The sequence below is a fragment of the Hyperolius riggenbachi genome, chromosome 2 (genome assembly GCF_040937935.1).
Source record: "Hyperolius riggenbachi isolate aHypRig1 chromosome 2, aHypRig1.pri, whole genome shotgun sequence".
In the NCBI taxonomy this organism is placed as follows: domain Eukaryota; kingdom Metazoa; phylum Chordata; class Amphibia; order Anura; family Hyperoliidae; genus Hyperolius; species Hyperolius riggenbachi.
Window position 1 is genome coordinate 106,404,020 of NC_090647.1, and position 12,139 is coordinate 106,416,158.

The 12,139-nt window shown below is 46.0% G+C and overlaps 1 protein-coding gene across 6 annotated transcripts in view; it reads left to right on the plus strand.

The window, feature by feature from the left end:
• The first annotated feature begins 129 nt into the window (after positions 1-129).
• The window catches only part of CBX5 (chromobox 5), a 59,666-nt gene continuing 47,656 nt past the window's right edge, over positions 130-12,139 (plus strand). Inside the window, exons 1-2 of one of the 6 annotated variants that reach the window (XM_068267169.1) lie at positions 131-348; positions 8,661-8,756. The gene's annotated coding sequence lies outside the window, so the exon portion shown is untranslated. Of the gene's footprint in view, positions 349-497; positions 606-8,660; positions 8,757-12,139 lie in introns of those variants that run through there. The other 5 variants (XM_068267170.1, XM_068267168.1, XM_068267171.1 and 2 more) reach the window with 5 other exon arrangements.

Sequence of the window (12,139 nt, forward strand, 5' to 3'; positions counted from 1 at the left end):
TACGTGCATGGCTGTGATTGGATTTTAGGGTGGGCACTGGGCAATAATGGAGGTTTGAAATGAAACCACGGGCTCCTTGTGTGAGGCGGTGTGGAGAAGGAGCCCGTATGGGCATATGACTGGGGAGTGGGGCTGGGCTGGTGGTGACCCTAGCAAAGCATGGAGCATAAGGCAGCGCCCGCTGTGCTTCCACATGCCTTCTCCTCTATAGTACTAGGTGAAGGCAGAGGGCTGCGGAGGGTGGAGTTGCGCATGCGCAGCTGCCCGATGTTTTGGCGGGGTTTGGTCTGTGCGCAGAGTGTTCCCCGCTACGTCTAGCCGGTGCGTGTGACTGTCTCAGGCGGGTAGGTGAGTCGCGCTTTCCGCTTATTCTGTCACTGACACCCCCTCTCCCCGCGAAGAGCACACCGGCTGACGGCCCATTGTGAGAGGCTAGTATAGCGGGCTTAGCGGGAGAATGGCGGCTGACTGATCAGCGGCAGCAGCCAATGAGAGCGCGGAGCTCGGTGGAGGGGGCGGGACATAGGGAAGCCGCCGGTGCCAAGTAGCAGGAGTGCGGCTACCGAGGCCTTGCTAGCGGGCAGCACTGGAGGAAGCCGTGCCAGGTAACGGGGGACAGGTCCTCTTACTGTAGAGGTCACGTGAGAGCGGATGGTGAAGGGATATTACCTATAGGATGGAATATACATGCGAGGCATGAGGAATAGGCTGCGAGCTTATAGTGTAGGAGGACTACAAGGCTCAGCACACCTCGCTAGGTCGTGAAGCTTGTCAGGCTGTGTGAATTGTATTCATACATGTATTGTGGCTTATGGCATACAACGTGTAAAGCAGCCACTTGTGTGTGTCCCTAACCCTTTCCATACCTTAACTGTGTCAGATGATCCGTGAATGGCTAATTGTTCTTACTTCATGTATATTTGGTTGCAGATTGTATGCAAATTGAAATTGGACCCAAATAATGATGCTTTTGATTGGCTGATTTCAGTTTGCGTACAATTGAAAGGTGAATTTGCATGAAATGAGAACATTAGCAACTCATTTGTCATGTATACATATCTGGCCACCCTACAATAAAGAGTTCTTATTCTGGGATCCACTAACTTAGATGGGGAAAAACACAGACCCAGGAGCACCAATGCTGGCTTCCAGACTTAGTGTGCCACGGTCCCACCCCAGTACCAAGGGGTCACAAAGCTGGCCACTAACGGTCCAATTTCTAGCGAAAAATCGCTCGAGTGATCAGAAATTCTGATCGGATTGGTTGTAAATAATCTCCATTGGTGGACACAATCGATTATGAACGAGTGGAAAAAAATGTCGCCCGAATGAATTTTCGCCGAACGAAAATTTGGATTTTCTTGGTGATCGTGATAGATATGAAGCAATGATTGGTTAGTTGATGGTGTAGTGAACGATTTTTCATCCGATCAGAATTTCTGATCGCTCGAACGATTTTTCGCTAGAAATTGGACCGTTAGTGGCCAGCTTTATGGATATCTTCAATGACCGGCACCACACGAAGAGTATTATAGCTCAATTACTTTATTCTGTCATCCAATCGCAATGACAGACTGCTGTTTCGGCCATAACTTGGCCTTTGTCAAGTTGCAGATAACATACCACTTAGATGGGGGAAATGCTCATCTTTGTTTTCAATCAGTAATTGAAATATAGGTTTTCCTTCAGGAAGGTACACAAAACAATTCAAAGCATTTGCAGTGCTCTTATGCTGGTTATACACCATGCAGTTTTCCGTCCGATTGATGGGTAATATGACCGGAAGTTGAATTGTAGGTAAATGTTTAAACTGCTTCTGATTGGTAATGGATCAAGTTTCCAGTGATAACTTTGGAAAATTGATCCAGTTATTGAACGGGAGCAGATCTGACCTGATGGAAATAACTGTTCGATTGAATGGGAAATCGCATTGTGTGTACCCAGAATTGCATTTCGCTTTATTGAATATGAGTCGCAGACTAATGAGCAATCTCATGGTGAACCAGAACTCCTAGGAGTGTGTCTGGTTTCAGTTAGGGCTGGTTTACACTAAATCAGTTGCTTTTGGTTATAACTGAATGGACAACTTCTGTGCAGCCCAATTGAAGGAAATTGGCATGTTTCCGTATGGGTCAGTTCACATCTGGTTTTTAACTGTAAAGGTGTCCACACACCATACAGTTTTTTTAAATATCTGTTCAATTCAAGAATAACCAATTTTTTCACTGTAATGCTAGGTACACTGAGATTATTTGGCAGATTTACTGTCAGATCGATTATTTTCAACATGTCCAATCTGATTTCCGAACATTTCCTGATAAATTTCCAACAGTTTTCCATTCACTTCCATCGAAAAATGATCAGAAATCAATCGGAAATCAGATCCGACATGTTGGAAATAATTGGTCTGACAGTAAATCTGCCAGATAATCTCATAGTGTGTACCTGGCATTATAGTCAGAAAGATTGATTGCTGTTCTTGAATTGAACAGAAATCTAAAAAAATTGTTAGGTGTGGACACCTTTACAGTTAAAACACGTAGATGTGAACTGACCCGTAGGGAAACATGCATGATTGGCCGCCGGGTCTCCGGGAGAAGAGCGGGGACATGGGGATTCCGGTGGCCAGGAGACAGAGGATGGAGTCCCACTGTACAGTGCCTATTGCGCATGGGACTCCACAGTGCAGCAGAACGCAGGTATTTGCCTATCCCGAGCTGAGCTCGGTATTACCGCACTGGGCACATTTTTCCTACCCCAAGCTCAGCTCAGGGTTACCGCCAGGGAGGTTAACATGAGTTCCCAGTTGAAATCAGTTTTTCTGCGCAGAAAACTCACATGAAAGCTGACAAGTGTGACCCCTGCCTAAAGCTTTTTCACAATGCTCTGCTGCAGGACAGCTGATTAATCAAAATGCATCAGTTTTTCAGCGTTCGGTGTAAACCAGCCCTAACTGAAAGGACAACTAATGTGCAAGGTTTTGTCCATCTTTCCCTAAGGCCTCTTTCACACTGAACATTAAAAAAACTAAATCTTTTTCACAATCCATTTCTGTGGAACAACTGATCAATGAAAAGGCATTCGTTTTTCAACTTAGGGCCCGTTTCCACTAGGAGCGGTGCGATCACCGCAGATGTCCTGAAACACATGCATGGCAATGGAAGAGTTTCCACTGCGTGCATGTTGTGTGGAGCGATCCGAGAATCTGCAGCATGCTGCAGATTCTCGCACGGCCACAGCCGCGTCCCATCTCCTCAATTGACTTCCGCATTGGGAGATGCGAAAGTGATGCAGCTGGCAGCGGAAGTGATGCGGCTAGGTAGCCGCATTCGCATCACTAAGTGGAAACCAGTCCTAACAGTGTAAATGAGGCCCGTCAACTGACTCCTAAAAATTTCCTACTGGCAACTGAATTCCATATTAATTTGTTGACCTCTTGCCTAACCAGTGGTTGTGTATGGCCTAGCTTCACTGGAAGTAAACAGATATCTTAGTTGTTGGTGGGCACTGGCAATTTGCGTACATAGAGGATAATTTGGTTTCCAGAGCCCAGCTGTAATATTGGGTATATTACAGCTGAGCTCTGGCAACCAAATTTATATTACAGCTAAGCTCTGGGAACCAGTTGGTTGTGGCGCATAGAGTTCAGGTACTATGAACCCTAACCGTGGAAGGTGCATGGATTTAGCCTACAGGTAGGAGGTTGCTCTTAGGTGAATATAGCAGAAGGTGAGTATGAGAGTTGGGCCCTGTTCAGACTGTCAGCGTTTGTAGAACGCGTATAAATTCAAAAACGCAAGTTGAAAAACGCATGCGGTTTTCTTGCGTTCAAATGCGTTTTCTATTGCGTTTTGCACACACACACGTGACCCGGGGGAAAAAAAATTATGGGAACTGCAGAGGGAAACTTGCGCTTAAAACGCAATAGTACGCGTTTTGATACGCGTCCATAGACTTTCATTGCGTCCGTTTCTGTGCGTGACGCACAACTGCGTGCAGCAATGCGGATGAGAAACAGATGCGTCTCATACGCATACATGTGAACGAGGCCATTGGAAAGCATTGATAGGCGTTTCTATGCATATATTGTACCCGTACGCGTTCCCTCAAAACGGCTAGGAATGCACATAGTCTGAACAGGGCTTTAGGGTATGGAAGGCGATACTAGAATAGCTGTAAAATTACAGAGTAGTTGTAATCTACAATAGTAGAATATCTGTAATATTACCAATATTCTATCAATATTACCTGGTGCCCACATTTCTGCGCTCCTCTTTTCAGTGTTCTCCCCAGAATTTTTTTCCAGCCGGGTGGCATGAAAAAGTAGCCGGGTGGCATGAAAAAGTAGCCGGGTGGGTTGAGATGAAAATGCAGGGCAACTCTGCTTACAGCATAGGAGGTGAGCCGATGACAGCCGGGTGGTCACCAAATCTAGCCGGGTGGAGCACCCGGCTAAAAGAGCCTGGGGAGAACACTGTCTTTTGTATTTATGGGGGCACTGGTCCACTGAAATGGCTATTTCCCTGACTTCAATGAGGCGTTTGCATTCAAATGTTCAGAAGCTTTGTAGTCCTCATTGGCCTCTATTCATAAAACTTTTCCGCCAGTTTACCGCTCAAAACAGCTGACTTTCCCGACCATTTAGCAAAGTGGGGATTCATAAAAGCTGTTTCCGCATGAAAAGTTACAATTCCCCAGCAGAGCGATAAATTTCCGCCTTGTGCGGTGTTTTTCTAGATTTATCTAGAAAAACTAACAAAATGTCAATTCATAAATATTGGAGGAAGCGGTATGCGGGCGGGAAATACCACTTCCTCCGATGTAGCGAGAAGTGTGCGCAATACATGCAAGTGAATGGGACAGACCTCCCAAGAAGCAGCAAAGAGAGCAGCGCATGGAGGGACTCAGGCAGCTTATGTGTTTGCGCAAGCCTTCCGCCAACCTACCTACAGCGGGAAATCTCCGCACTGCTATCGCAGCTGCCAATTACCACCCAGAAGTCTAAAATACCGATGCGGTCTTTTCCCTCCACGAGTTTTTTCACCACACATTTTTTATGAATAGAGCCCATTATGTGTGTATCGCAGGTGGCGGTAATTGTGCTGCCTGCGCACAGCAATATTCCTGCCGGTATGTGCATCAGGCCCATAATCATTTACTAAATTTGAACAGACTTTTGTTGGCTGTTTCCGCATCTTTTTTACCGCATGCGGAAAACATGCGGTAAATGTTAGTGAATGCTGAAAAAATGCGGAGTTTACCGCTGGCGGAAATTTAGCAGTAAAATTTTGCGGTAATTTTGGTTCTTTGTGAATAGAGCCCAATATGTGTGTTGCACTGCAGTCAAAACCTGTGATGCAACTTCCCCTCCTTTGAGTTGTGATTCTGTTTTTACAGGGAATGCAGTGTCCCAGTGTGAACGTAACATTAAAGGTAACCTAAAGTGGAAAAAAGTTGCCAGTTTAAAGAGAACCCGAGGTGTGTTTAAAGAATGTTATCTGCATACAGAGGCTGGATCTGCCTATACAGCCCAGCCTCTGTTGCTATCCCAAACCCCACTAAGGTCCCCCTGCACTCTGCAATCCCTCATAAATCACAGCCGTGCTGTGAGGCTGTGTTTACATCTGTAGTGTCAGTCTCAGCTGCTCCCCCGCCTCCTGCATAGCTCCGGGCCCTGCCCCCTCCCCTTCCCTCCAATCAGCAGGGAGGGAAGGGATGCAGGCGGGGACCGGAGTTCTGCAGGAGGCGGGGAGAGCAGCAGACTGACACTATAGAGATAAACACAGCCAGCTCTGACAAGCTGTTTGTCAGCAGCGTGGCTGTGATTTATGAGGGATTGCAGAGTGCAGGGGGACCTTAGGGGGGTTTGGGATAGCAACAGAGGCTGGGCTGTATAGGCAGATCCAGCCTCTGTATGCAGAAAATATTCTTCAAACCCACCTCGGGTTCTCTTTAACTTACCTGGGGCTTCTTCCAGCCCCCTGCAGTCCTCTTGTGCCCTTGCCATCATCCTGCGCTCTTCTGCACAGCTGCACACGTGGCTCCAAGGCTGTGCACCTTTTGATCGCATACTTGTGGACGGGTGCTTTCTGCCCTTGCACAGTATGTAAAAATTGCTACTTAGCATGGGCAGAACACTGCCAGCAAAGGGAGCCGGCTGTGCATGCACAGTAGTCTGCGACTGGCCTAGTTGGCCAGTTTTAAGATGCCTTTGCACAGGACTGCAGGGGGCTAGAAGAAGCTTTCCACTTTAAGAACCCTTTAACATCTCTAAGTTAGCCAATAAATGGTATCATCCTGATTCAAAACTCCTTGCTTTTAAAGAATAAAAAAAATCTACAGTAGTCTTTTATCCTTTATTTTTAAACCAGTAAATACAGTTGTAGTTTTGTAGTAATTTCAGACACAGTTTTTCAATCCTGAGGCAGGTAGTTTTGAATTAATTGCTTCTTATTTCATGCATGTTAACTGTAACTTCTGCAGATTTTCAGTAGTCATTTTTTTCTTTCTAAAGGGGCCCATACACTTAATGATTCTCCTGCCGATATACAGCAGATTTGATCACTGTGATCGAATCTGCTGTGAAATCATTGCGCAAACACTGACCGAACAATCGATTTCCGTCCAAAATCGATCGTTCCCGTTGATTTGTCCGTGCAGGAGATTTCGCTCGATCGCCAGCGGGTCGGGAGTGCGCTGATATCTGAGTTCGCATGGCCGACCGACGCTAGCGGCAATACGTTACCTGTTCCGCCAGCATGTGTCCCCGCTCTCTCCCCTGTCCCTCCTCTGCGCTGCGCTCCGGCAGGCTTCACTTCTTCCTGTCCCAACAGGAAGTTTAAACAGCGCCCTCTACTGTGTTAAACTTCCCCGGCAGGAAGTAAAGTGAAGCTGGAGCCCAGAGCGGAGAAGGGACAGCAGAGACCGGGGGGACTCGCGCCGGCTGGATCAGGTAATGCATGCAGGGGGGGCGGCGGCAACTCCACAGATTGTGAATCGGTTTCATAGTGAAATCGATTCACAATCTGTTTGCAATAAAGGCAGCAATACGATCCCTCTCTGATCAGATTAGATCAGAGAGGGATCTGTTGGTCGATGGCAAATCGACCAGTGTATGGCCACCTTAACAGCATAGCCAGTCTAGTAAAATCTATTATCTTTTAGGCCCCATCTACACAATACGATTCTTTGTGCGATTCGATTACGATTCTATTTACGATCCGATTTAATCCGACCTGTCCGATCGGGGTTTGATTCAATTCGATTTGCCATTGCAAAACAATGACAAATCGAATTGTCGGATTTCATCGGATCGTAATCGAATCGCACAAAGAATCGTATCGTGTAGATGGGGCTTTATAGTTTGGAGAGCTCTAAATGCCCTTTTTCTTTTGCTAGGGTATCCAAGCAGTTCTGGATACATTAAGGCCTGAACAAAAGTTTCATTCACTGAAAGTTATCCTTGCTGAGTTCTGCATATCTAAACCATGCTGTTTTCCTAAAACCTTGAACATGTGCTAGACTAAACTCGGGAGTTGCAGCTGTCTGGCTAGATCTTTAAACAAAAAGTTGCTTAAAAATCTACCACAAACTACAGCGATGAGTGCGAGTATTGATTCCCTCCTCAACCATTGCATTTCCTGCCTGAAGCCTCCCCCCTATTCCTCAGGTATACCAGAGCTACACATCTGTGCCTTTTTGTGTATGTACCTGAAAGCATACCTGATGAGGCTTGTGTGTTAAAGGGAAGGTTCGAGGTGTTTAAAAATCAAAAATCTACTTACCTGGGGCTTCCTCCAGCCCCTTGCAGCCATCCTGTGCCCTCGCCGCAGCTCCGCTCCCAGCCGATGGCCCGGTATCTACTGCGCACCAGCGTACGGCTCACAGAGTCGCACTGACGTCATTTGGGTTGGAGTGCAGTAAGATGCCGATCTGACGAGGTTGGCTTCTGCACCGGAGGGGACCAGGAGCCACTGGAACTGCGGCGAGGGCACAGGATGGCTAGAAGCCCCGGGTAAGTTGTTGTTTAGACACCTCGGACCTTCCCTTTAAAAGTTAGGTTAGACCAGAGGCTTCTCTGATCCACCTCAGGCCTCCTGTAACAGTGCTAGGTTCCTCTGAACAAATCTGACAAGAGCTTGTTGAATATGTTCTCATGGCTGTGCTCCCGTCCCTGTATGAGTGTGGCCGTACTGAGCATGTGTGAGAACTGAACCGCACATGCCCAGTTGCACGAAGCTGCTTGTGCATGGTCAGCTTCATTCTAATGGACATGTGCAGTAAGACCATGGTTGTACGTAATTGGGAGTGCGGCCACAATGAAGAAGGCCCCGGGTAGTAGAGGTGGCCTCGCAAAAGAATCTGGAGTGTATCCAGAGGCTTACCACTAATTGGATAAGAATCTTAAAGGGAACCGAGCACCAATGTACATTTCTTTTTAAATTAACTTCCCTGTAAGGGAGGTTCTGAACTGAGCATGCTTAGTTCTCAAACATTTCTCTCCTCACAGATTTTGCCATCCAACTCAGCTGGCTAGAGCTGCAGAATGTATTGTCCGTGTCATGGGGGCTGCCATTTTAATCTGCACATTCTAAAAATGATTTTACCTGCATCTTCTTTCACTTTTTTATGAATCTAAACAGTTAACTTCTCCTCCACAGAAGGGAGGGGGACAGTGCAGGGAGCCAACTGCTGTCTGAATCCATAGTACTCGAAGTGAGGAGATCGCAAGAATCCAGCAAGCAAACTAAATATAGGTATACAATCCAAGCTGATCAGAATATAACATAGATTTCAGTAAGGAGGGACCACACTTGTGTCCGGAAAAAGCAATTTTGTGCTTTTAGTGCGCATTGAAGTGCGTGCATCATCTGCCATAGACTGCCAGCACCTACAGTGGTTTGCAAAAGTATTCGGCCCCCTTGGAAGTTTTCCACATTTTGTCACATTACTGCCACAAACATGAATCAATTTTATTGGAATTCCACGTGAAAGACCAATACAAAGTGGTGTACATGTGAGAAGTGGAACGAAAATCATACATGATTCCAAACATTTTTACAAATAAATAACTGCAAAGTGGGGTGTGCGTAATTATTCATCCCCCTTTGATCTGAGTGCAGTCAGTTGCCCATAGACATTGCCTGATGAGTGCTAATGACTAAATAGAGTGCACCTGTGTGTAATCTACTGTCAGTACAAATACAGCTGCTCTGTGACGGCCGCAGAGGTCGTCTAAGAGAATATTGGGAGCAACAACACCATGAAGTCCAAAGAACACACCAGACAGGTCAGGGAGAAAGTTATTGAGAAATCTAAAGCAGGCTTAGGCTACAAAAAGATTTCCAAAGCCTTGAACATCCCACAGAGCACTGTTCAAGCGATCATTCAGAAATGGAAGGACGATGGCACAACTGTAAACCTACCAAGACAAGGCCATGTACCTAAACTCACAGGCCGAACAAGGAGAGCGCTGATCAGAAATGCATCCAAGAGGCCCATGGTGACTCTGGACGAGCTGCAGAGATCTACAGCTCAGGTGGGAGACTCTGTCCATAGGACAACTATTAGTCGTGCACTGCACAAAGTTGGCCTTTATGGAAGAGTGGCAAGAAAGCCATTGTTAACAGAAAAGCATAAGAAGTCCTGTTTGCAGTTTGCCACAAGCCATGTGGGGGACACAGCAAACATGTGGAAGAAGGTGCTCTGGTCAGATGAGACCAAAATTGAACTTTTTGGCCAAAATGCAAAACGCTATGTGTGGCGGAAAACTAACACTGCACATCACTCAGAACACACCATCCCCACTGTCAAATATGGTGGCAGCATCATGCTCGGGGGGTGAATCTCTTCAGCAGGGACAGGGAAGCTGGTCAGAGTTGATGGGAAGATGGAGCCAAATACAGGGCAATCCTGGAAGAAAACCTCTTGGAGTCTTCTAAAGACTTGAGACTGGGGTGGAGGTTCACCTTCCAGCAGGACAACGACCCTAAACATAAAGCCCGGGCAACAATAAAATGGTTTAGGGCTCGTTTCCACTGTAGCGGTGCGGAATCGCCTGGATTCCACCGCAGAAGAAATCGCATGCAGGTGCGTTTTTTTTATGCGTTATTTTACGCGATTACGCATGCGATTTCGCATAGGTTAGGCTATGTGCGTTTTTAACCATATCACTGCCTGTGTTAATTTACATTGGTTCCTATGCGGAATTGCATGCGTAATCGCGTAAAATAACGCGTAAAAAACCGCATGCGATTTCCCTATTAAATACATTAGCGGCGATTCGCATGCATTCCACTAGCAGGCGAATTCGTTAACTCTTTTGTGCGTTTTTTCACCGCTCATAAAAACGCACCACGCAAACGCTACAGTGGAAACAGGTCCATTCACTTGCATTACATGTGCGAATCTGCATGCGTTGGACGCATGCAGATTCGCGATAGTGGAAACGAGCCCTCAAAACAAAACATATCCATGTGTTAGAATGGCCTATTCAAAGTCCAGATCCAATTGAGAATCTGTGGCAAGATCTGAACACTGCTGTTCACAAACGCTGTCCATCTAATCTGATTGAGCTGGAGCTGTTTTGCAAAGAAGAATGGGCAAGGATTTCAGCCTCTAGATGTGCAAAGCTGGTGGAGACCCTAAAAGACTGGCAGCTGTAATTGCAGCAAAAGGTGATTCTACAAAGTATTGACTCGGGGCTGAATAATTACGCACACACCACTTTGCAGTTTTTTGTGGTTTTTTTAATGTTTGGAATCATGTATGATTTTCATTCCACTTCTCACGTGTACACCACTTTATGGGCTGGTTCAGACGGGCGTTTTTGTGGCGTTTAACGCAGCGTTTCAGACGCAGCGTTTTTTGGGATCTACTGCCATCCCATGCAAGTGAATGGGAGCGTTTAGAGCTGGCTTTTGCAGGCTTTCATGAAAGCCTGGCAGTAGATCCCAGCGTTGCGTCTAGTCTCAAAAGCAACATGCTGCTTTCAGAGGCAGTAAACGCGAGGAAACAATAGCAGAGACCAGAACTGCTAGCCTTGAACGCTTTTCAAAAGCTAGCTTTTAAACGCTGGCGTTTGAACGCAATGCCAAGCAAAAGCTCAGCAGACGCCCGTGTGAACCAGCCCTAAATTGGTCTTTCACGTGGACTTCCAATAAAATTGATTCATGTTTGTGGCAGTAATGACAAAATGTGGAAAACTTCAAGAGGGCTGAATATTTTTGCAAACCACTGTAATTGTCAGCCAGCACAAGCGGCTGCGTTCTACTGGGTGTGCTCAGACCTTGCATATGTCCAGGAGGGCATGTAAGTACCTTTAACTTTTGTGTGCAACTAGTGCATATGTATTCCTAGGCTGAAAACACAATTACACTAATTGGGGTCAGATCACACTGCATTCACTATGTTGCAATGTAGCACAACAGAAGTGCCAATGTGTTTATATGTGGACCTTTTTGGTCATGATCAGTGTAGTTCCGTGCGCATGGTACAATGCAGCCCTACATATGGTTCTGTACAGTGATTGTGGCGACATCTGAACTATAATGAACACTTGTACGTCTTGTACAAGCATTAGCGCAGAACATAAACATGACCCGATCAGAACTCAGTAATTTGCAATTTATTTGTTAGAGTATTGCATCAATTTTGTTTTGTTAATAATTTTTCATTTCCATGCAAGTTTGCCACCAAGTTAGCGTTACTGATTTGTTTCAGCATTCTCTGTGTCCATCAGGAGCAGCTCACAGGGAGAAATTATCCACCGCTATGATTTACCGGTACTTCATCTTTCTGAATCTTTTGGTTATTCCAAGACCCTTTTTAAACATTTGAATAATAAAGCTGGTTACAGTTTTACAGATTTTTGTATTTGTTTCTTTTCTTTCTTTTGGTTTCAGGGGAGTTTGGGGGTCATTTACTAGCAACTCAATACTGCAGTGTCCTTGGGGGAGGGGGGGGGGGGTTTAGGTGGTTCACTGTAAAATCTAACGTGTGTACAAGCATCCCCTGATGTTGCCAGCCTTCTGAGGTCTGCCAGGAAAGATACCTCTACTGGTGCCTGTTATGTACCCTTGGAACACCAGGTTATGGAAGTTCTGTTTGATGTGCCTGCATCTCCTTTTCATAGAGCAGT